The following is a 25554-nucleotide window of genomic DNA, read 5'->3' on the forward strand; positions in this document are numbered from 1 at the left end:
GTGGTAGCCACTCCTCCTACATCAAATATTTAAAAAAAATTACATCCCCTATTCAACGTAGAACGATAATATTCACTATATGCGAGCGATTTAACAGTTCCAATCTTTTCACCATATTCTTTAGCAATAATAGTAATCGTTTCTGGGAAAGTACCTGTGCCAGACAGACACTAGACCGATTTCAACAAGATTTTGTTTCATACAAAAGCTTCAAAATGATACAATAAAAGTAGGAAAAATGATAAATAGATGGTTGATAGATAAATAGGTGATTGACAATAATTTCCGATATCGAATAAAGATCCCGTCCCCTTGAGAGCTGTTAAGGGACGGTTTTTAAAACTATGTTTATTAATCTACAATAATTTGGGGAAGCCGTTGTTTCTCCTTTATTCATAGTGAACCGAATCTTGATCAAGTTGGATATATATCTTATTGTGTTAGCAAAAGATCGCAGGTTTGAAAACAAATCAGTTTCAGGAACGGTTACGAATTTTTGCGAATCTTACTTTGAGGTTGGAAGCATTTATATCCGCTCATTTACAATGAACAGCTTCTTAACATTTTCCTTTTTTCACTTTCATATCAAGGTGCATTCACAAGGCAAAATAGTTAGGTGGATCAATCGGAAATGAAACTTGGCGGATCCGGGATTTGCTAGTAAGTCCCATAGTTAGGGACCGTGCTGTCCATAAATTCAAGACCCCGCCTATAACGTTGAGGTTGGTTCTCGGCCCTTACTAAGGTCTCCTCTCAATTGCGTTTCGCAATGGATGGACTCAAGTGTTCTTCGAAATTCCAAATAGCACTTCCGGCTCCTATGTCCACGATGCTCTCCGCAGAACTTTGAAGGTTAAACTCTGCTTGGCCGCTCAGCGGGCAATTCTTTCACGCAAGGGACTATTCAATCACCGTTTCCTCTTTCTGGACCAACCGTAGTGGTGATGCTATATCATCGCCACAATTTGTTGTTGAATGCTCTTTGGAGGTGACTAACTTATTTATTTTCGGATCCATATCTAGCGATCTTTTCCTTCAAGACAATTTTCGCCTACTGTCGCAGCCGCGCATATTACATCGCCGTCAGGAGGCAGGTCCAATTAGAAAAAAAAACGGATAGCCAGCTCACTCCGATTTATGGACAATACCGGTCTCTGCAATTGTACTTTCACCTTAGATAAACGATTCGAAATGCATCGAACGAATGTTGACCAGAGGACGACAACCAAATGTAACACTCGCCAAGCATTGGCGATCAGCTGGCGAGTTTCTTACTGGATAGCGATCTAACCAGATCTCGGCCTACGTATGCGCAATGTTTGGCCTCACCCAAAAACAATTGTTAGGATTGTGTGCGATAAGTGAATGTCAAGATGGGAATTAGGAAATTGGAAGCGTATTGGAGAAGCTAAGGGATGCTAAAACGTGAGAAAAGAATAAAGGGTGCATATTAGCAAATGCATTCTCTCGTCAGCTTGTTACCCGTTAAGGCGATCGAAATGTTACACATGTCGCAAAGCTGAGGACCCTACAAATATAAAAAATGTTTTTAATAGTCCTTATCATTTATAACAGTTCTTATCGCATTGAGAGTATTTAATAATCTCAGGTGGATCCTATAAAATGATAATTGCTGGAAATTAGTTTACATGTAAACTGGCGGAAGGGGTAAATGAACTTAACTTATCTTCATTCTGAGGCCTTTTTTAAAGTTTTGTGTAAACACAAAACCTTATTAAAATCGGTTTACTGTCTGTCTGTCCGTCTCTCTGTTTGTCCGTCCCACGCATTTTTCTCGGAGACGGTTATAGCAATTGACACCAAGTTTGGGAGAAAGGTGGGAACCGTGAACGCCCACGCATATAGTAAGTTACATCCTTTTACGTCGAATTTAAGGGGGGAGTCCCCATACATGCAAAAGGGGGGTGTACATTTTTTTTTCAATCATTCATTTTTCATGTGGGGTATAAAATTAAAGTCTCGGTTAGTACTTTCCGAAACCGGTCTTAGTTTTGACATTTGTTGAAAAGGTGGGGAATGTGGGGGTTGAAAGTGATCATTTTTTTAACGAACCCATTCTCAGAAACTACCCAACCGAAAAATCTAAAAAAAAATGAAGGAGCTGCCACTATATGGTGCCTAGGCTCCGAAATACCCTGCATACCGATACCTGTTCAAATAAAGTTGATAATATGATAGTACATTACTATAATTTTTAGTTTGACAGGAAAATCACCCTTAAGTTCACTCTAGAATCCAACTAGCGATCGGAATTTGTAGCAATGTAGGCTATAATATAGAGCATGATCCTGCCAAATTTGGTGAAAATCGCACCATTACTAACAAAGTTATACTAAGTCAAATCTGTCACTCCTCTGCAAATTCAAAACTATGAATGTCAATATCACTTGAAAGTGGATATTTTACGTGCTACATGGTAATGGGACAAATGCCCACTCAAATCTCTTTATAAAAGAAATACACAAAACCTTTCATACCTGAAGCGTCTAGCTTCCGGTTTCCCGATTTGTTTAAATGTTGAATAGAATGTAAGCGCACAAGCATATCAGTTTTCTTGACATGTAGTTTTCGCATATCTCCTTTTCAGAAATAATTCTCCCACATTATTGAAGATCAACAACCTCCAACATTCGACTAAAAAAAAATCACATTTATTTCTCAACACCTTCCTGAGTATTTGCTTTTTTCCTTGAAAACCGGTTTGACTCTTCTCATTTTGATAGAACGACTTGACAAACCACAAACTCTGCAGAAGATGTGCGGCTCGATTTTCCCACTTTTATTCTCGTTTCAGATCAACACAATTGTTTTCAGAGCTTATTCGTTTATAGTAGGCGATGAAATAGAGTAGGCTCTTAGATATAAAGTCTCGGGGAAAAATTGCAAATATTATGTGGAATTTCACGACTTCGGGGTTAATCAAAATTAAGAAACGATTATAAAATTAATATGGCAATAATCACTTTAAGTAAATTTAAAAAAAAAATATGATAGCACGTTAAACTGATAGTGAAGTGAGGATGATCATCTCAAGATATTAAGCGAAGGAATTAATACAATAAATTGGTTAAAAAAAAATCTGGGAAGGCGAATTGATCAAACTCAATACTTGGGTCGAAGAAATTACACTCGGCAAATAACGGGAATAAACACCATCAAAACAAACCTTGTATCCCTGAATTGGACATTGAATCGAAATTATCTATCTACAGATATTTTAGAATCAAACAATCTTTTAAAGTTAATTTACCGTAAACATTGCCTTGATTGATTACGAATTGCTTACATCTGAAAGAATAACCAGCGATATGCAAGTGAATTAGCGCAATTCTTATTTTGCTCGATGGAATGGAAGGATACTAGCCCTATTATGTGGTTAGCAATGAAAACAGGTTTTAAATTCGAAGGACATCGGCTGCTGAAGAAATTAATGATGCACTTGTTACAAGTTCGACTTCATTCCCAAAAAATGCGGATACTTTTTTCAAGGTTAACATACATATTAAAAGTGGAGTCGAAGTCTTTCCAGCAGGAGAGAAAAATATTTGATTAAATATTTGCTGAAGGAGCTCCTTCTGATTATATGTCATTGAAAATAATTGCATGTGGAATTTAGCATTCTAATTTATCTTATCTAGTTTTAATACTTTACTGCGAAACCTTAATTGAATTGCAGTGGTATCTCATTTCTATTGGGATACTTTCATAATTCAAACGCAAACCTTTTTCATCAACCATTCTCATGTGCAATATTTTCTCCTTCGGAGGAATTATCTCCAATAAAACAATGCAAGAAAAGAATCATTTTCAGCGTTAACGAAAGGTTATACATTTCTGTCAGTTAATACTGCTTCTCAAATTCAAGGAGTAAATAATTTATTTTCATTTTTGCATGCAGCCGTGCATTAAATTTACACGGAACCAGTTTTGTAGGCATCTGGAACCTCGGGAAGCGTTTTTTGTTCACGGAATCTTTAGATGGGCCAACACAGGAGATTCACCATCACATGAGATTTGAGAACATCTTCAACCAAATAATGCTACAATGTTTTTGGAATGGACCATGTTTATGGTAGTGATGTATTTTTATCTCATGTCGTATTTCTTCCGTTTCGGTAATAATTTAGAAAACGGCACGTTATATATGTGTACGTTTAGCAGTTAAGCTTACATCGGTTAGGATAAAAAAGAAACATGTGGCGGAATCTTGCTGCCACACTTACACGAAATTAGTATGAGGTCGCTTGTAAGGTTTTACCGTGTGGTTTATAAGGCCATTGCACTTTCCTGAGATTTATGTTGACTTTTTTTAGTTTAATATTATCAGTATTAGCCTTCCGTTTTTTAAACTTCTGGTTCTGAATGCTTAAGCTCAATTATATATAGTTGTTGATATCGAGACATTGATGAGACATACATTTGAAAAACATCCACTAAAACTAGTTACATTTCTTTTTAAACATTTTATTTCATAAAATTCCCACAATCAAGCGCTTCAGTGTTAAATTTACATCGCATTTTCTTGCGCTCTATAACAGACACATTTTCAAAGAAATGTCAACCTTGAAGCACAAACATGTCATCAAAACACACAATGTCCATTTTTGGTAAACAAAGAAATTGTAATGAAAACAAAAAAGCAGGGAAATGGGTTAGATTATAAGATAAAAGTACTGCCTCCTCTTAGCAAGACCCAAACGACTGAACAGAAACTTTTGTCAAGACATTGGGCAAACTCGGTTTCTTATTTTTATAAAATCAACGTCATTCTAGAAATAAATGAAATCCAATTTTGACCTCGGTCGCCTCAGTATTTTATTGTGCTTGTTGTGTTACAACTGTTGATTATATGTAGAATTGAATTGTACAAATAAACCACCGACTACTGTTGGAAATAGATATAGACTATTTTGGTTTTCGTTTTAATCGTACCGTAATTGATTTCAAGTGATATATTATGTTGTAATTGTGCGACATCAATGGAATATGTGATTGTATGACGTACAATGTATTTTCTACCAGGTTTTTGGCTATTCAATTTGATGACATTGAACATGGTGCTGCAATGTAAAGTAACTTGAAAGAGGGGAAACGTGCACGCGTGCAATGGGATTATAGAATAGCTCTTTGAAATAGTAGTCATAAACACAATTTCATGGCATAGTATTTCTTGAGGCAGAAATCGCATGTGATATCAGACAAAAACTCTATGAAAAAACTCTATGAAATATAAGCATTACTCGTACAATTTTTTTCGAAATCAAACCTTCATATATATCGAACAATTGTATTTGCAAGAACAAATCCCAGTTGCTAGTCTAATTGATTATGAATAGGAAAAGTGTTCGAAAAAGTTCTGGAACTTCCTACGGCATACACTACAACTCATTGACAAAATTTTCGTCAGGATAGGATTACTGGTGGATAAGAATAGCTTTCAGCTTACAATAGCGATCGAAAAACAAAAGTAATGCACCGTTAGAAGATCCTTTTATACTAAGAAAGTATCGCCATATTACTTCAATAAGACATTTCCTGACCTTTCTTTTAAAAATTATACAATTTAATCTTAAATCTTCGGTAGGTTTACGTCTTTAGTCCATCTATATCGAGATGAAATTACTTGTGCTCTATAGTATGGTTGCGATTTCCGCTCAGCCTTTTTAAATACTCGTATAGTCTGAAGTCTTCCTGAGATCGTTCGGTGGTGCTTGGTGGTGCTTGAATTAGTTAATTAGTGTTGCTCATGGCGTCACACCTAAGTCGCTGCGGGTATCCAATCCTTCGTTCTTGTCAACTTCATCAAACCTTACCAAAGGAACAAACTACGAGAAAATGCCCATGCTACTTGCTACCTCCCCGATCAGCATAAATAATTCTTTTATTTGCTTGTCATTTTTTATCAAAATATGAAAGATATAAGAACCAGGTTTTTGCGCTTCAACCTCTCTGCACTGGTTTGCCAGCACCACAACATTTGCCCATCTGAAACCTGGTTCTGTGTTCCGCTGTGACAGAGACCGTGCGACCGTGCGAAATACAACTGGCGAAAGCGTCTTGGTCCTCTTCCAATAAGCCAGTGTCGACACCGCTTTGTAGAAACTTCAAGCCTTTCTGGCATCTTATCCGCAACAGTCGTAACCCCGGTTAGCCCAGTCTTCTCAAATTTTGATTAATCTTGTAGGTTTCTCTGTTGATTCGCAAAATTTATCTCATGACTTATTCTGTAGTAATTGTTCTTCTTCTTTCTCGCGACATGATGCAGCCTTTCCCACATCCGTTACAATATCTCTCCTTACCTCTTCCTTAGTCGAATATCATGTGTTAAGCTTGACACCTACGTTGCTACATTTACCTTCCCTCTACATAACTTTTAGCAAAAGCTTTGAAGGTTTTCCTTTTCCTAGCCTGTAGAAAGAGATTTTCATTATCCCTAAACATGAGAGTGGTAGTTATAATCGGAATATGGAAAATATCGTCTTATTTCACTTCTCTCCTTCGACAGATATACCAACGACTGGTAAACTGATCACTTGGTCAGCTTTTAACTAAAATGCACTACGGCTTTGTGGAACGTTGGTCAACTGCCAACCTATTGGACATCACCAACTATATGGGCAAATGCTTAAATTCTTGGCAGGAAATGCACGTTATCTACATGGATTTCTGTGAGGTCTTTACAACCTTTCTTTCAACAGTTGCATATCCCCTTCTTTTCCTCCTTCCTTTGATGTATCACTGGGATCCATTTTGAATCCGCGACTATTTTTATTCTCCATCAAATATTTTTGCTCTCTCCTCATTATCCCTTGGTGATCTCAAAATTGAAATATTGATCGAGATAGGCTGCTGTCCTTCAAAGAGCATGTGAGTTCTCCTCATGAAGTTATTTGTGATATAGTTTACGGACTACTTCCTCAACTTGAGGTTGTTTTAATGTCCCTCCGGTTGTGTTTTAGAGAAACTACTCTTGTTGTTGACATACTACAACTGGCCACATTAGCTTTCGTTGATAGGGGAGTGGCAATGATTGAACTTAAGGCAGTATTCACGCATGATGTTCAACACCGAGAAACGAATTTAGGTGCATTTTTATTATGAGTTGCTTGATACCTGGAATATATAATGAAGAATATAGGAAAAGTGAATTGTACTAGTTAACTTAGCGTTCAATTTGAGTGCATATCCTTCCCCGCTTCTTGTATAGTCCCATTAAGAACTGCACAGGATAATAGGGCAATTCACTGTAAAGCAGTCATTAGGCAGCAAAGTAGGGGGAATAGGGGTCTATCGGGCGCACTTCATTTCTATAATAATAATAATAATCGTTGGCGCAACAATCCATGTTGGTTCAGGGCCTTGAAGTGTGTTAGAGCACTTCATTTCTATCTAAGACAAAATTAGGGGGGAAATTAGGGATTTTTTTTCTTCTTGATCGTGACGATAAAAAAGTTCGGCTCTTTGCGTGGTCGAGTTGTATTTATATTAATCTTCCACAACGGCCGGTAAATGAGGTTGATACAAATCAACTTCAACCGCTGCGAGGCAGCACAAAACTTGATTTCAGAAACTATTCAAGAGTCGAAAGTATGTAGACGCACCTTAGGTGAAGGATATGACTGGTAACGCCGCGATATAGGCATGAGGAAGACAAGCCATACAAGAAACAATTGCCATCCGTTTCGTTAGGCCAAAAATCAACAATTTCTATTCTTAGCGCCACAATATGAGAATATGTTATTATAGGCAGTTTGGAGTTAGACGCTAGTGAGGGGCCATGCAATGGGGAAGGCAGATAACGAACACCACGGGCTAAATTCTCATTGAAAGCTTTTCGTACCTAGACATCGTACTAGCCAACGTTGAATGTACTCCGACCTTCCATGCTGGACGGTTCGTCGCGGTTAAGGCCTCCGTTTAAAAGAAGGAACAGTGCTGAGAAGGGTTCGATAGACGACTCTTCCGCCGGCCAACTGTAAATCCGTACGAAATAGTATCCTCTGCTGATTAGAAGGAGCATTCTTACCTCTTGTGGGCCTGCTCTAAGAGATATCATTTCCGCCACAAATAATAAAGCACACTTTGATTTTGCTACCTTTCCTGATGGTAAGTTAAAATTATTTACTAACTGTGATGTCTCTGATGAAAGTCTCAATATTGAAAGGTTTTTCCTTTACCCCAAATTTTGCGTTGTATTGGTTCGCAATTTTTTCTGAGGAAATGCTTAATAACATGAATAATTATTCATCTCGGTCGACTTCTTATGAGTTACCTTCTCTTCAGAAGCTGACGTAATTACAGCGTCTAAAGTAAGATATCTTCTCCATCAGCGTATTAGATGGGAAAAGTTCGAGAGGGGAACTCGTACAATATTTCCATTGCCAGCCACATCTCTGTAAACTTAGGGGATAGTTTCCACTACTTAAAATGCTCTAACCTGCACTTATCAGGCGATTCCGCAATGTGATCCTTCTGGTAATTTCCCTTTTGACTCCGCCGAACTATTTTATGTTAATTATGGGGAGTCCGGTCATCCAACCAATTATTTTGATTGCCCCTCGAGGGTTAGAGAGACGAAATATGTAATACCGCCATAAACTGCTAAGTCCCCTTATAACTTTGTTCTTGCCACTAATGTCTTTCTTGCGTGCTTCGACAACTAGACGAACTCCGCAACTTTCTGTTCCAACCTATGTCTTCCTTTGAAGACTTCTTGCGAGAACCCAGTTCCTTTTTGTGAGTTTCACTTTCAACTTCGCTATCCAACATCAATCAATTCTTTGGAAATCTGATTTAATCTTAAAAGCTGAGAACAGCCCAGAGGTTACCTTCATTTCATCCTGAGTTTAACAAACTCTAAATATTAACTCCACTTCATTTGACAAACGCATAGCTCTTGTTTGATTACATTATATTTAGGAACGATGCAGGTAGGTGCATAGCAATTATGACAAAGCGTGAAATGAAATCCCGTTATCTACCGTTGAACGATTCGGTGATCAACTCTCCACATCTCTCGTAGGGGTAGCGACTACATATTTACATTCTCCTAGTTGCCTAGCTAGAAGATTGAGAACTTACCTCTAACTACGATGCATTTATCTTGAGTGGCGATTTCAAAATCAACATGAGTAGACTCCCTCAACAACAGGAATGGAAAATCTTTACACGATTGCTTCTTCTCTAGTCCGTTTTCGCGCAGCATATTAATTTACGCGTGCCTTTGTTTCTCCATAGGTGTTTGGTAGTATCATCTAATCTTGCATCGGGTGTTTCTGATTGCGTCTTTCTAGACGCATTATTTGAGGATCTTGTTTGCTATTGTCAATTCAAATGCTTGAATCGTGTCGTTGTTTACTCCGTTGCACTCTAGTAGGTCGGTAAACTCAACTTCCTTTCAAACCGACTTACAGCGCTTATTAGCAGGTCTCATTATGGATAAACATCTGATTCATTCCAACGAGTAGACCAATGCGTACGTGCTGAACCAAAGCTTTCCCTTTCGTTTTAGATAAACATCTTTTCAAAAAATCCATTTGATATTTCAAATACAGATGACTCTCCATAGGTACAAGAAATGAACCTTTTTACCTTTGCAACTCGGAATATCATATCATAGTCATAGCCTTTCCAGGTCTATCAATCGGGCTATCAACTCTGAGCTGAACGGAGCATACCACAAGCGTCTGCGCTCACTAGTCTACATGCTTTTCAATTTATTAATCTGGGAGGAAAAAACCTCCTTTAACTTCCTTAGCTACATATGCAGATCAAGAGCCTCATTAAAGCAGTTTGTAACCAAGCTATCGTCAGCATGGTTAATGACGAATCATGGGCTACCAGCAATGCTACCGACTATGTCCGAAATTAAATTGCTCCATGACATTCAATTACGTTCCTTTTACTTAGTTAAATAATTCTAGATTTTACTCAACCGCTGGAGAGACGTAATACAAGAATCACTCTCATATCTAACCTAAGTTTTAAGAATTAATTTTTTTTTCACGGTTATTTCTTCTTTTTGCTTAACAAATGCATCTGGAATTTAACGGATTCCTCACAGCAGAGGGAGCGGGTGCCGGTGTCATTGGCCCAAGGAAAATGCACTTTGAGCCAATGGGCAGGTACACTAGCATATTCCAGGCGGAAATATACGTCATAGACAAATGTGCCTCCTTTAATCTGCAAAGGAACTATAGGGGGCAGAACATAGCTATTCTCACCGATAGCCAAGCAGCGATCAAGGCACTTAGGCCCACCAGGTGAACTCTAAATTGGTATGGGAACGCCTTGAGAGACTGAATACACTCGGCTCGTCCAACGAGGTCTGGATACTTTGGGTTCCAAGCCATGTTAGGTTGGAAGGCAACGAGGCAGCGGACGAACTAACCAAGAAGGGAGCAGGAACGCCTTTACACGGGCCAGAACCCTTCTGTGGAATAGGAAACGGTTCCATGGCTATGAATCTAAGAAATGAAGAGGAACGGTTGAGGGAACTCTACTGAGCGGGCCTACCAGGGATGGAGCAGTCCAGGGTGCTTATTGGGGGATACGAACCCATACGCACAAAGGATTGCTTAAACCTCACCAAAAAGAACTTCCGAATCATAGTGGGAATTCTCACTGGTGATTGTCGGCTGAACTATCACCTAGGGATATCTACGGACACTGCCTGCAGGTTTTGTGAGGAGGAGGACGAAACCTCTATACACGTCCTGGGACAGTGTCTGGCACTTGTGCAAAGTAGGTCGAGGCATCTGGGAGAACACTTAATACCAGATGCAAAGCTGAAAGATCTGGAAGTAGGGAACATACTAAAGTTCCTAACGGTTATAGGCCTGCTTGAGATACTATGATCAATAGGTACACTATAACCAATAAAAGGGGCACAATAGTTCTTCAAAGACGCAGTGCGACTTTCCTTTAACAGAATAATAATAATAATGTGGAATCTGGATCACCTGGGAAAACAAAATGACAATGAAATATTTTGGGATTATTATGGCAGGATGTATTTGGCTGAACACCAATATGCAATGTCATCCGTCCTGTCGCCCTCTATGGTTCTGAGCGTTGGCCGACTATAGAAGACAATGAACGGCGTCTTGCGGTAATGGAGGCGAAAATGTTGCGTTGGACTAGTGGCGTGACACGTTTTGATCACATCCGAAATGAGGATATCCGCAATCGTTATAAAAATTGTGAGAGAGGCGTTTTCGATGTTATGGTCACGCAATTCGCGCTAACGAGAATTCACTTGCCAAAATTGGTCCGAACATCGAAGTGGATGGTAGACAACCAAAAGGGAGGCCGAAACAACGGTGGCTTGATACTCTGGATGGGGATTAAAAAGCCTCGAGGCTGCATCCAGATCAGGCATTTGATAGAGCCAAATGGTGAAACCGATCACGACGAGCCGACCCTGCTTGTCAACGGGACTAAGGCTGATGGAAAAGAGGACCAATATGCAACTATAAAAATTGCTTTTAGCACAACCAGTTATGTAATTTTCTTGAAACATAATTCTCAACTGGAAATTGAAGAATCGTCAACAAATTATAATTTATATTTTCAACCGAAGAGGACTGGCATATAGAAGCCAACTTTCGCGGCATCTTATTTAGGTATATGCATTTACTGACTTGCCTATATCAAATGCTTTCCGTTTGACTTAACAATGCACAGTAGGAGGATATCTAAAATACTCATTTTCTTAGACTGCTTAAAACGCCTTTTAATCTAGTTTCAATGTAACTCCGTCATTTGCTGACACACAAGCATACTTGAAATAATTCATAATCACGTGTATTCAAATTAAATAGCGTTGAGTTGGCTTCGAAAAGTCATACATCTTTCCACAGAATTCTGATTTTGGCATTCCTGCTCGGGATTCCCCGCGTCTCGAGTTTTTAAGATCATTATTAATATGCAAATGAACGTCGATGAAATACACACATCAGCCAGCTTTGACCTGGAGAAAAGTTGATACCAGATACATTGAATCGTTTCATTTAAGGTTGCAATGTGCAATAAAATCGTATGCGCAGTTAATTAATGGATCGATTGCTGAATGTATTAACAAACACAGCGGCATCGGACAGTTGTCCCTTGTATTTAAGAACGCGTGTCAATAGTAAAAATTATTACACATTGAATCACTTTTCACGCTGGAAATGCGTATCATGAATTTCATTTGGAAAACTCGGAAGGAAATTCAATACACAGATGGCAATTGCAATCAATGGATGATCCTTGATCTGGTCATAAACAGTTCAAAAGTGTTCAGTCAGTTGCGTATGCTTGAGTTGAATGTTTTGTTTTTGCAAGTTGCTTACTTTATTGATAACATTAAAGGTTTGTCAAGGCACAAAGGCATGAAATAGCGAAAAAATATAATTTATTCTGTGCCCAAGTTTGTACTATTTTGCATGTTAATTTCAAAAATAGAAAATAAAAACCCACAATTTTAAATTCATCATTGGCCAATGACAATACGTAAGGTATGACTAGAATTTGATATTGAGTGCGGAATTTCGATGAAATATATGCATGCACGTATCCATGTGCCTTACCTACATGAGCTTGATCAGACAAACCATTGAAATTATGCTGCACATATCTTAAGTTTTATGATCATGCTAATATATTGCGTTCGCGTGCCAAATTTTGCAAAGACAATATAAAAAACTCTTACATAATGCATTATCGAATACTTTTCTGCTCTAGTTTAGATTGAATGCGTTTATTGAAATGGTCAGTGCATTGAAAGGAAGCAAACACTTTTGGAGGAAATTGAAGGAATTTTCGACTGGTCGTCAAATTTTCTCTGAATTGGGAATATATTAACTTTTAAAATTTTAAGCCTTTACTTTTGAGGTTACACGGTTCATCTGTACTATTCTATAGTCATTAATCAGCACAGACAAATGCAATAAACAGGTGTCCTAGCTGTGTATGTGCCAACGTCGAGAAAAAGGAGAAATGTTTTCCTATTCAATCTAAAGCTGACCAAATGGAGCAATTTCTACTAGTGGAGGACTGTCTGTTTCAATGAATTTATCAAATTTACCATGTCCTTTCAAGCGAGCCCTTGAATTTCGAAAAAAAGGTTTCATAAATCTCCGGTTGAAAAGTATAGTGGGAGTCGCTTAGTTCTTTATAATTATTCTCTCTACTTTGCTCCAATATAATAGCAGCTATAATCCATTGGATAGACTAGCAGTCATTTAATCTCTAGCCTCAGTGGCAGTCGCGTTGGAACTATAGGACACTTGTATATATAGAAGTTTCGAAATTACTATTTAAAACGTACCTACGTACAACTTGTTTGATTGAAATTCTCAATCCATTTCTTTTGTTCTTCGTATACGTATCCGTGCTAAGATTTCCATGAACACCTAAAAGACGAAAACTCAAAATTAAATAGAGCCTGAAACCGATTGGAGATACTCACGAGGACACTTTCTTCGTTCCTTTATACTCACTTTATTTGGGCGCATCGAAGTAATTCTTTGGGCCGGTGTCCCCCTTCCTTGGATTGTTGCGCTATTGCTGCTGGACGACGGACCCACATTTAAAACCACAAATAAGTTGTAGACACCTACAGATATATTAAGTGCTGCAAATAAGTTGTACTCACCTGTTTGAACATTAATACCCTGACGGCAACAGCCCCGTGAATACACTCCACGTTCTAGTGATGACGAGACAAGCCGTCTGCTAACACCCGATAATGTCAGAGTTTTTTTCAACTTTTTGAAACTCACTTCTCCCCGCTAAAAGTTATGTCACTGCATCAGAGTAAATAAAACCAAATGGTCATGAGATTTACCTGTACATGATCTTGTATTTGGTAGTTTTCCAAATCAGGGGAATTGTCATACTACCTGTAGGAGAGGTGGTAGAAAGGAATAACAGGCTAAAAGAGAGAAAGTAGGTTTTTTAATTGAAAATGGGGAAAAAGGAAGGATTTATAGGGCTTCGGCTTTAGAGTATCGAAGGAAAGTAGCCAAGTAGTGCAAAATAGAGAGAACAGTAAAATGGCAACTGGGGAGAAATGAAGGAGGACGTCCGAAATCTTAAAAGGGAAGGAAAAAACGTAATGACTTCGGTAGTAGTGAACGAAGGAATATTCGAAAAAAGACTGTACAGGGAGGAGCAAGAGGGAAAAAGGAAATGAAAACCATCCAGGAAGCCATCAAGTAGTGTTGTAAATTCGCACTTGGAGGGGCTAACTTTAGTGGATTTTTTTCGAAAGGATAGCGATTTATCTTACGGCAACGACCTTTGGCGATCGAAACCGGCAATTATCGGTTTCTGGAATGCGCGCACGCTCCTTGACAATGGAAGAGCGGCTTCGCTTTTTCCAACTCGAGCGAAAATTCAGGGATGCTCTGATCCCGGGAAGTTCAGCGTAGTGTATGCCTCGACAAAAGATAATTTGCTTCAAATGGTCAGGGAAGCGAAAGATGCCGCACAACGCAATGATTTCAGAAACGTATACCCCATTCCGAAAGAGACGTACAAACTGCCTTCATCTAGATCGAAAGGCGGCGCGAGATCTTGGGCTGCACATCAATGAAGGCAAGACAAAGTATATGGTGGCAACATCAGCACCGAAAACCAACCAAGCAACAACATCAAACCGCACTGGTTAAACGGGAAGAATAAAGATAGGAGAATACAATTTCTCCTATCTAGGGTCGAAAATCACAACCGATAACAGCTACGATGATGAGATCCGCGCACGGTTGTTGTCAGCCAACAGAGCCTATTTCAGCTTACAAAAATTGTTTCGTCTCACCGTAGGGTCAAGACAATTGCCAGTCCTCATGTATTCCCCGGAGACTTGGGTTCTTAGCAAGAAAAATTGCGAACTCTTGGCCGCGTTCGAGAGGCGAATCCTCCGATATCATGACCGTGAAGTTGTGGATTAAATCCGGCTGAATAGGTTACGGTGGGCGGGTCACTTAATCCGTGTGGATGAGGATGATTCCACCCGGAAAGTCTATAAGGGCAATGTCTATGGTAGAAAAGAAGACGAGGCTGACCCTGCCTAAGATGGAGCGATGGCGTAGGACGCCAGACTGCTTTTAGGGGTATCGAATTGGTGGACCTCGGCGCAAAACCGGGACGTCTGGAGTTCCTTATTAAGGCAGGCCTAGACCGGATACCGGTTGTTGCGCTGTTGATGATGATGATAATGATTCCGAAAGAACATGCATGCGGTCGCATACCTTTCGATGGTCCTATTCTCTTGTGAATAAAATGGCTAGTCATCGTTACTTGCCTGCAGGGATTGTTCTTTCAAGCAGAAGAGAAATCATTTTGGCTACCAATGCACTCAAACAGAGTAAAGCCGCTGAGCTCGACGGTCTCCCCACAGAGCTATTTATCGCTGTACCTGTTGTTGCTATAGAGCGACTATTTCAACTCGTACGGGAATTTTGGGAATCCGAGATCTATCCCACAGAATAGAAGAAAGGGATGGTCAATAATATTTCAAAGAAGAACACCCGCTTTGAGAGTGACAATTGGAGGATATGTACGAGTTCCTTGCCATGTCAAAGATAATAACGAAAATAATCCTTGGACGCATCATCTCGAAAGTTTGATTGACAGAGAACAGGCTGGTTTCTATTCCGTATCGTCCTGTATTGATCACATCAACACCATGCGCACTGCATGGCGTTTAGATATTTAGTTTACCTGCTCTTCATCGATTTTCAGAAAGCTTTCGAGAGCACGATCAGGGAGTGTATCTGGCGTGCACAGGAGGGACATTTCGGAGAGAAACTATTACCTATTATCTGAGCGACATATGATTGCGCAAAATGTCACATGTTGCATCGAACTGTCATCTCAGAGGAATTTTAGGTCGAAAACGGAGTTGCCAGGGTTGCATCCTGTCACTGGTATTATTTCTTCTTGTTATCGGTGACGTTCTTCATGCTGCCTTATCCTGAGGACGCGGAAAATTCAATGGCCTATGATATCTTTTCTCAAATACCTCGATTACGCTAATAACATCTATTTGCTTTCTCACCGGGTGATGAACCTTGGCTAAATGGGTCTGGATTGGGAAAGAGAGGCAAGTAGAATTGGATTGAAGATAAATATCAACAAAACCAAGGTTTTCGGTCTGACGGGTTGCGTAAGGGTAAATATTTGACATTTTTCGGTTCTGTTATTAAGCAGTGCCCCCATGGTTGTCAGGTGTTCATGTTGGTCATTTGGACCGTTAAATTCGTGCTTTATCACGGCGATCAACATAAATCTGACATATGACACCTTAACTGTTTTTCGAATGGCACGGAATATCGAAAAATCATTTTGCCCAAATATTCTAACATACACTATAACTGAATACAATTAATGGCGAAGCTCGAATAGATTTTCCAGACCCGACACACGAGATACCCCCTTAAAATAACGTCGTTGACCGAGTTTCACAAGGCTCATATGTTTCATTCCATTCGCATGGTCAAAAATGAAATTTTGGCAGTGGGAGCCCATTGGCTTAAATACATTTCAACTTACGGTTAATTCGATATTAATTGTTCTCGTTAGCAGGTCAGATTTCATCGGAGTTTTCTTAGCCACGTCGTCGTGCTAAAGCGCGGAGTGCATTCCAGATCCGCCATTGTTTTTCTCGGAATATTTTTCAGCAAAGTTAAAAAGATTTGGGACAGATCAAGTCGGTTAAGTCCAAAATTTGTTTTGAAACGTTTTATCAATTGAACTTATATCTTGGCCTAAGCTAGATTTCAAACTCATTGATTGCGACACACATTGGACTGGATGGGACTCAAAAACTAAACAGTACTTTGTACAGTTTTGCATTGTCAGTATTGTCATAAACTTATTGTATTCCCAGTATTTCTCCAGAACTTCTTTCCTTCATTGTGAATATCTCAAGTCGTTGATTACCCTGTCTAAATCATCTGTGATGTTTATTAAATATGCTTGTGGTCTTCATTTCATAAAGGGGGAGGAAGCTCATAGAGTACTGCTACTAACCAAAGTGCCTGTAAGACATCCTTGGCTTTTATTAATACAAGGGAGTGACAATAGAATGGTCGGTTCTAGCTGTTTCAAGGTCTCACTCTGATATCACATTTTTTCTAATTTTCCTTGGGAAGGTTTCTTTGCTTGAAAGTATATTTTAAGATTAAAATTCTGTTCTCAGTCTTTTGGTAATTTGATTGGTATATTCTTATTTCCCTTTACAATCTTGACAGCAATTGGTTTTAAGTGGGTCATCCCGTGTGATGCCCAGTTTTTGCGGCGAAATGAAAAAATACAGTGCATTCAAATTTTTACTGTATATTTATTACATCTTAAATTATATATGTAAATTTTGGCGTCTATGGCGAGTTACATTACTGGAATGGCACCCATGTAAAAAAAATCGATGCCCACGATTACAGCAGACTGGTTTATCTGAACTTAATCAAATTACATTTTAATCAATAGGCTATCGTAGGAACTAGAATTTTTTGGAAATATTAAAAATTCATCTTTTTCCACAAAAAACCGCTTGATTTTCTGCAACTATTTTTTTATGCAGTGCAATATTTTTTTTAAAGTTCTAGTTCCTATGATAGCTACACAAGCAGTTAATCTTTTTTTAAAATTTTGTTAAAATCCATTGAATCTGCGTTTAAAAGTTCTCGTGTAAATCATACCATGAAATTTTTGCTCACCACTGCTATTTCCGATGCATAGAGTATTCTTTCCTCTTCTTCTTGAAAATTTCGCAAGGCCGATTGCACCTCCCCGGCCGAAATTCTAGCCTCCCTTTCTGTGTTGATTATGCGCCTCTCAGAATGGCTGATCTGGGCTTCGTCCAATTAGAAATCTATCGTGTACATTATCTTAGTAATGCTTTGGAAGCCTTCATTTAACATGATGACGACCAAAAACGTTACAATCTGCACTATCTGAGTGTTATTTTTCGAATTGAAAGTTCAAATGAGTGAATTTAGCGAAGGAGATGTGTAGCACTGAAGAAAGGAACAAGTAGTTCCCGAAATATCGGTATGTGCGGGTTAAAATAAAGAATTTTAGCGAAAAAGGTAACACCGCAAGTATGTTTTGTCTAGCGTTTGTCGCCAAACCACTAGTTCCTTTTGGGCTGTACCTTAGGAAAGATGCTGCAGTCTGTCTGTTTTTCAATGACAGTGTGATAGATGTGCTCATCTTCCCATTTGTAGAAAACTTATGTATGCATGTTTCGTTAAAAAAAAACATTGGGACACAACTATAGCTCTGCCCAACATGTTTTTGCCACTTCTCACTGATGATGTGCAGTATTTCCATGATGTGAAAGTACTTTCTCAATTTTAGTTTTTAAAACGCCTAATAAGACTTTTTGACAGTGGGCAGTAGAATTATGGCCACCTCCCTCTTCTGTTGGAGCCTAGCTATTAAGTGACCAAATTTTGAAAAGCTTAGTTTCATCTGAATCGTTGTTGCTTGTTGTGGGCATATTTCTTCTGAATCACAATAGATACGCTGCATTCTGGTGATCTCGAACAGTCTACCATTTTTGAAAATTGTATCCATTCGCAAGCAAAATACCTAACCTATATTTTATCAAGTGAGCCCCCTTAAATGCATGCAGGAAATGTGTGAAGGAACGCTTTTTTAGAACTTTTTTGTGCAGGATTGGATAGAGTTACAAATGCGAATTTTGCACCATATATTTGATAATATGTCGAGCATGTGTAGCAATTTTTCCAGCTCGATAGGATAGTTCATTATTGAAATACAGAGTAACTTATACACCCATCTCCAAAAAAGGTGTTTTTCTGATGCCACGCTAGAGGGCGCTATGATCATCTTAAAGAAGAAATACAAGGGGCATTTTAAGGAAACTAGGATTATTGAAAAATATTGAAAGCTAAATTTTTGGTGCCCTTGTTAAATTTTTTTTTTGTGAAATGTGAAAACTACCGAATGGATCGCAATTATCCTAGTTTGCGGCCCGTAGAATTATTTTCTGAATAAGTCGTGAAAATTTCAAAGAATTTCATTAGATTGGTGGCAGCCGATTTTCAACTTGCAATTTCGATAAAAACGCATTTAAAAAGTAGAATGCGATTTTCAACCATAAAATCTTAACTAACCATTAATCTGTTATACCTAATCCATAAACCTTAGGTTTCTTGAATGTTTCTTCTGACCTGATCCATAGCTTATCTTCAAATTTCATGTCAGGCACAAATTTCACCAAACGGGTTGTCAAGTTTTGCACAAGCAACCATTAAGGATCCTGCCGACGCAGCGAAGTTGTATGCCTACTTTGACGTGGGATATTTCATTTGCTGGCAGTTGCTTTTGGCATGTTATCATGTCAGCCTTGGCCTTTGGTTACCAAAATCGACCATAAACTGTAGATCTAGCAAGCGGCGAGTAATACGACCTTTACATAACCCTTTGGAGCCAGGAAAATGGGTCGATACGGTTCGCCTCTCGCCATTGCCGACTATGGATTTTGTTGGTGGTCAACAATGATACAGATGTCAGGAGCTCTGGCTTATAAATTTGATATAGGCTTGCTCTGTTGTGCTTGCCGATCTTCCATCCTCCCTAGACTTCGCTCGTTCCGTTTCTTGATTACTTACTGCTGGATGTGTTGATAGTGACCTTCCTTTGTTTTTCCCGACCCTGCATACTGTTGGGAGATGATCTTTTAGCTGCTTGGTATTTTCTTGGATGTACATATCTTGTATGTACTGTTTGAATGGTATTTGCGAGTATTTCTCACTGCTGAATAATATAGTTATATTTTGGATCAATTATAGTGAAAACATTTATTTTTCCGCTTAGATTCATTTCTTTTGGTTGAAATCACCCTGTATACTCCAAATATCTGTACATTTCCAAAAGCAATCGAAGCGAGCAAGATAGTTTCTTCGTCTCGGTTAGAACGAAATCCCTTTTTCTTTCCATTACATGCCTGCCCTAACACCAGTTGATCTTATCAAAAGTATTATTTTTCCTCATTTTCCATATCATAAACTCAATCTTTTTAAGCATATTTTACAATTTCCATCCGTGAAAAAAAACCAATTGTTGACATACTTTATATCTACACTCAACAAATGATTTAGCACCACTGAAACATCCAAATTAATAATTGTGTCTAAAAATAGCCAATCTGTTGCACATATCTGTCAGCCAACTCAACATTCCATGCATTTTTACCAAAAATATCCAAGAGACTGCAATAAACTCTCCATAAAATATCTCGACTATATTAAAAATGTTATATAGCATTTCCCGGTCATGTATCTTGTTCGGAACATGTTTCTTTTATTGAGTTTCAGATAAAAAGAAGTATTCCCCAAAGAAACTCCATCCACAAGAATTCCGTACAATGGTCATGCATCAAATCATCATTATTCAAAGAAAATTACGACCGTAAAAATTGGGTTGCCGGAAGAAAAGTAAAGTGTTTATGATATAAATTAACTGATATTTCCCCGAATAAGAGCGCGTGTTTCTTGGTGCCTCTTTGTGTCTGAATCTTTTCTGTTCAACTGTTAAATGAAGATTATCTTATTATCATCTTTTAATCGATCGATGTGGGTAATTTCGAACTGACGCCAAAATCTTCTCGACGGACGTCTGGTTCAGATCTCCTTCGGGGAAATATATTTTGGAGAGTGGCATCTTGACGCTTGGAGATATTATATGATGGCGTTAAGAAAGTTAACAAGGTCATTCCACAAATCAGTTGTACCTAGTACCGTTTACGGAGAAATATATGAGCAGAAGAAAGATATGTTGCGGTCTTTGAAATTTTCAGTATTCCCAATGGGTTTTTTTCAGTTTGGTTTTGGAGCTGCCATGGTGGGTCAGTGGTTTGTTATCGTTAAACAACCACTTGCCAAGGGTGGTTTTATTTAGAAGAATTAACTACATCACGATGTTTTTAATGAGTATTTTAGAGCTTCCATCATGAATGTAATACGCAGCTAGTTGTATTATAATAAGATCGACCCTGATGATTGTCACCACTGGCACACGCCAAACTGAAAGAGAAAACTAAATTAAGATCGAATTATAAATTCTGTTCCGTTTTTCTATTATGTTTTTCTATTCCTGCATTCCATTGAATTGAGAAACTTAAAAAAAATTGTCGTTGAATTGCCAGTACGTATAACCAGTTGATAATAAATATTTCTTTAGTTATCTAGCTGGGATAAACCTCGTCAAGAAGCCTCGTCAAGAAGTGCGGTATTAAAAGGAGTCGTTTCAACATACATACGAGTACATACATATCTCTATTTGTATATATTCTCTAGGGTTCGTTTATCGACTCAAGCGTCCGGTAATAGCACACCGTCATTGAAGTTTACTATCTACCATTAACTCACAATCTTTGCACTTGTCCTCTATTTGAAGCAAATAAGTCCATATATAAAATTGAGATGAAAATCGTCCATAAAACGCTTTTGATATCCTGCTCGACTGTCTATTTATAGAACTAGGACGTTCACTTTAAAACACTCATAAATTATTAAAGGTTAGCCAGCAAAACACAATATGTCAAAGCCACCGATATGTGTATGTCTAGACACTATTTGATAGCAAGAGCTGGTCCATAATAAACGACGATTTGCACCAGTAACGCACAAAGTTGCTGAACTGGTAAACCAAACAGAAATTAGTAGAAATAATTCTTTTTGATAACGCTGAGAAATCAACTCTTCACATGCATTATTTATTATCTGGCGTCTTGCTAAGTAAACATTTTCGATGACATTTTCCATTCCATTTTCTCGAGAAAAACAGAAAACTTATATAAATTAATTCAATTCCATTGAATATCTAATCTTTGATATTGATGACGACAACTAACTCCATTTATAAAGAACAATGTAATTATTCCTTCTTTACTTCAAGTTGATTTCTTCAGTCGAGTTAACTTTTCTTGGTTACACGCTGATATAGACTGGTTCGCTGGATGCATTCTTATGTGCCTTTTCTTTTTGATTACTGATTACTTGGTTAAAGTAAAGAGGAGTACTGTTGGATACTTTTGTTATTTAATTTGAAATCGAACCGTTTGTGTGAAGAACTAGAAAATTTTAAAATTAATTGTACATTCAGAACGGGATATTTCGTGGCAAAGAAAGGATGTCAAGCACTGTAGCCTTTTTCGAGCCCTCAGTTCCTTGCTATTAGCAATGATGAAATGTCTCCATCGATTGAGTCATGCTATGCTGTTTCTCTGACCTTTTATTTATAACATTGACTTTTGAATTGAATATTCGTGTGGGTAAGTGCAGTAGGTTTGTTTACTTTTCATAACTAATGCTAGATATTTATAACTAAGTGAATCCGACAGACCTTGTTCTGCCTATGTATATTTGCAAAAACTGCGGCTTTTCTTCAGGCACTGGAAGAAGTGAACCAAACTAATTATATACTTGTTCTGCACCTCTTAAATTGAAAGATTAAACTTGCAGGATGTTAAATTATACACCTTGCGGTTCGATCTGCTTTCAGTGGCGAGACATTCGCTATTCATGTCGGTTGATCTTCCAATGTTAGGTTTTTTGGATGGCAATTTCAATAATTTTCAGAATTTCAGCTCCATTCCTGGAAGGGGTGAACACTTAATGTTCGGGAGGGGAAGGTCCTCACTCTTCAAATCCCATGAAAACTCCTGGCGGCTGAATAATCCCCCCCTCCTAATTTGGGGCACGATAGGTTCTTAAGGGAGGATGGCCGCTGCAGTTTTTCTACGGGGCTAGAAAGAGGTACTTTCCTCTTCCTCTTGGATATTTCTTTCATCCTTTCTCCTCAACAAGATAGGGTGGAAAGTGAAAACATTACTACGGTTACATTAAGAAACCCACTTTAAGGGAAGGAGGGGTAACCATCACAAACTTTTATCAAGATCGAAGGAGGCCGCGGCTCTCTCATTGCATAGACGCCTCTTCCCCTACGACGAGGGTCGGGTTAAAAATTCAACATTTACCTCAATTTTCACGGTGACCAGATGAACGGTTTCGAAGATGATTTCCTGCAGCGTCATCTAGTGACGAATTGTGTCAACTTATATGGCGTAGTAACCTTCTCCATTAAAAAATACATATATGTACCAATTTGCTTGGCGATCGGTTGAACGGCTTCAACGGACATATATAAAGACACCTTTTAATTTAATATAATAGAAGATATAATTGAGCTGGTTCTGTTTTTCTATTCCTTTATCATCATCGCTGCCGGGTGTTCCATCCAGAATGATTTGCGAATATACGATGTCTGAAATTTTTTTGAAATTAATAATGCCTACTGCCGAAAGAATTTCCTCTGTTCAAGATTTTTGGAAAAAAATTTCGAAAAAAATTTTCTTTATTGGAAATGGATTTTAATAGAGTACATATTTGACCACTATGACTCCTTGTCATCTTCTGGGTAGTTTCATAATTCCATCGGCATAGAATTTCTTTGGTTTATTGGCGAAAAATTTGGTTAACTAATTTTTAGTTGTGCTTTGCCAATTTTGACCTTTAACAAAGTTTTGCAGAGACCAAAACAAGTGAAAATCAAATAGTAAACTCAATATCTTTCGGATCATTAAAAATATTTGTGGCCTGGCATTGTCATGATGAAAGGCAACTCCGTTGGCCAATTCTGGTCACTTTTTCTTGATTCCTTTGTTTATCTGGCCTAGCCGAGTTACGTACAATGGAGGACCGAATTGATGGTTCTACCACGTTGTAGCAGTTCATAATTAACAGTTCCGTTCCGGCCTCACCAAACACTTAACACAATCTTATTTGTCGTCAATCCAATTCGTGTTTTTATTCGGTAATGCTTCGCTTCAAAAATTGTTGCATTACGTTGTGTTTCAGCAGCAGTTCATTGAGGGTAATTCTGCCAATCGATTTTTTTCCATCAATCGTAAACATCGACCTTCTTTAGGTGACTTGCTTGTCTTCGTTGATTCCAAACCGTCATGCGGTTGATGTTTAGTACCTCTGTTATCACCTGACAGCTTGCTTGTGGCATTTGCTCAACCATTTACAGCAAGGTCTAGCTTTGACTAAGCATTCTCAATGTACACTTCACGCAATTCTCAACACCACATAGTGACAAAAATCCACTTAAATTGCTATTTACGTGGTGGATCTTATGCTGACTTATGATAATAATAATAATAATCGTTGGCGCAGCAATCCATATTGGATCAGGGCGTTGAAGTGTGTTAGGGCACTTCATTCTAGACATTAACGGTACACTACAGTAGTACACTGTAGGAAGCGATGTGGTCAGCATTGCGCTCGCCCGAGATTATTACCCTGATTTGACTCAGGTACTCATTCACGGCTGAGTCGACTGGTATCCGACATCAAATCAAATCACTGCCACCAGTGAGATTTGAACCGTGACCTTCCGTACGACAGCCCTGTGCTCTAACCACTCAGCTATCCGGACACTGACTGACTTATGATAACATATCTTTAATGTAATATCGTTATTATTTATGCGACGTCAAGGTGGAATTTCTCGAGCAGCAACTTGCATCATGTAAAAAAAGCTCGTTAGAAGGATTTAATCCGAATTTATATCATTGATTCCATCATAGTTATAGATATGGTTTCTATAAACCCTATATAGGGTAAAATGTGTCTGAGTAGCTCATGTTTCATTCTATTAGATGATCGACTCTTTCGGGGCCGAAATCAACACCTGTTTTATTAGGCACATTCAATAGGCAACTCCTAAATGTATTACTTATAGCGATATAACCGATAATTATATGTTGCAGAAATCCACAAACCTTTCGTCATTGTTGTTCCAGTCACCAAGGCTATGCATCTGTATTACCGGTTCGAGAAGGGTATTGTCATAGCCCGGCATTCAGCTCACGCATCAGGATTACAACATTATATTGAGGAAGCCTCTTCTTCTCATCGAAATCATCCTTCCCCTCCCACCGCTGTTGGTGCGTGCTGTGATGCACCTAAATCTGAACTAAAATCTTGCAGTCAAAATTTCGTCAAAAACCTACTTCTAGATCGAGAAAGTGTGCCTTGCTGTAATCGTCAGCACGTGGCTTTTCAGATTATAAAAGAACAGTGCTGCAAGAGTGGGGAGAAGCATTCTCCAGAGTCCAATCATCTTACGTCAATTAGGCCCACAATGTTCAGCTTATATCGCTGGAACTCTGGCACGAGTTGGAGAAAGCGAGCATTCTGGAGGTCCGATACACATCCCAGAAACAAAACACTGGCATTCTTTATGGTGCAGCAACATTTCGTGCTGCTAAAATGAACTTCAGAGAAGTACAGTGCATAAAGCTTAAATAAAAACAAGAGTCAATTTTTTTCATTTTGTTATAAAGGACAAATAAGTAGCTAGACAATAGGGAATTAATAAGAATGTATTGCCCTCCATTTTCATACAATCCAAAATTCGCTATCTGAAATATTCGCATCAAGTTTTCAGATTCTCTGCCGGAGTTATGTCCCGCTCATTCTGTACCCTTTGAGTCAATTGCTGCTTCCT

This window comes from Hermetia illucens, chromosome 1 (genome assembly GCF_905115235.1).
Source record: "Hermetia illucens chromosome 1, iHerIll2.2.curated.20191125, whole genome shotgun sequence".
Lineage (NCBI taxonomy): Eukaryota > Metazoa > Arthropoda > Insecta > Diptera > Stratiomyidae > Hermetia > Hermetia illucens.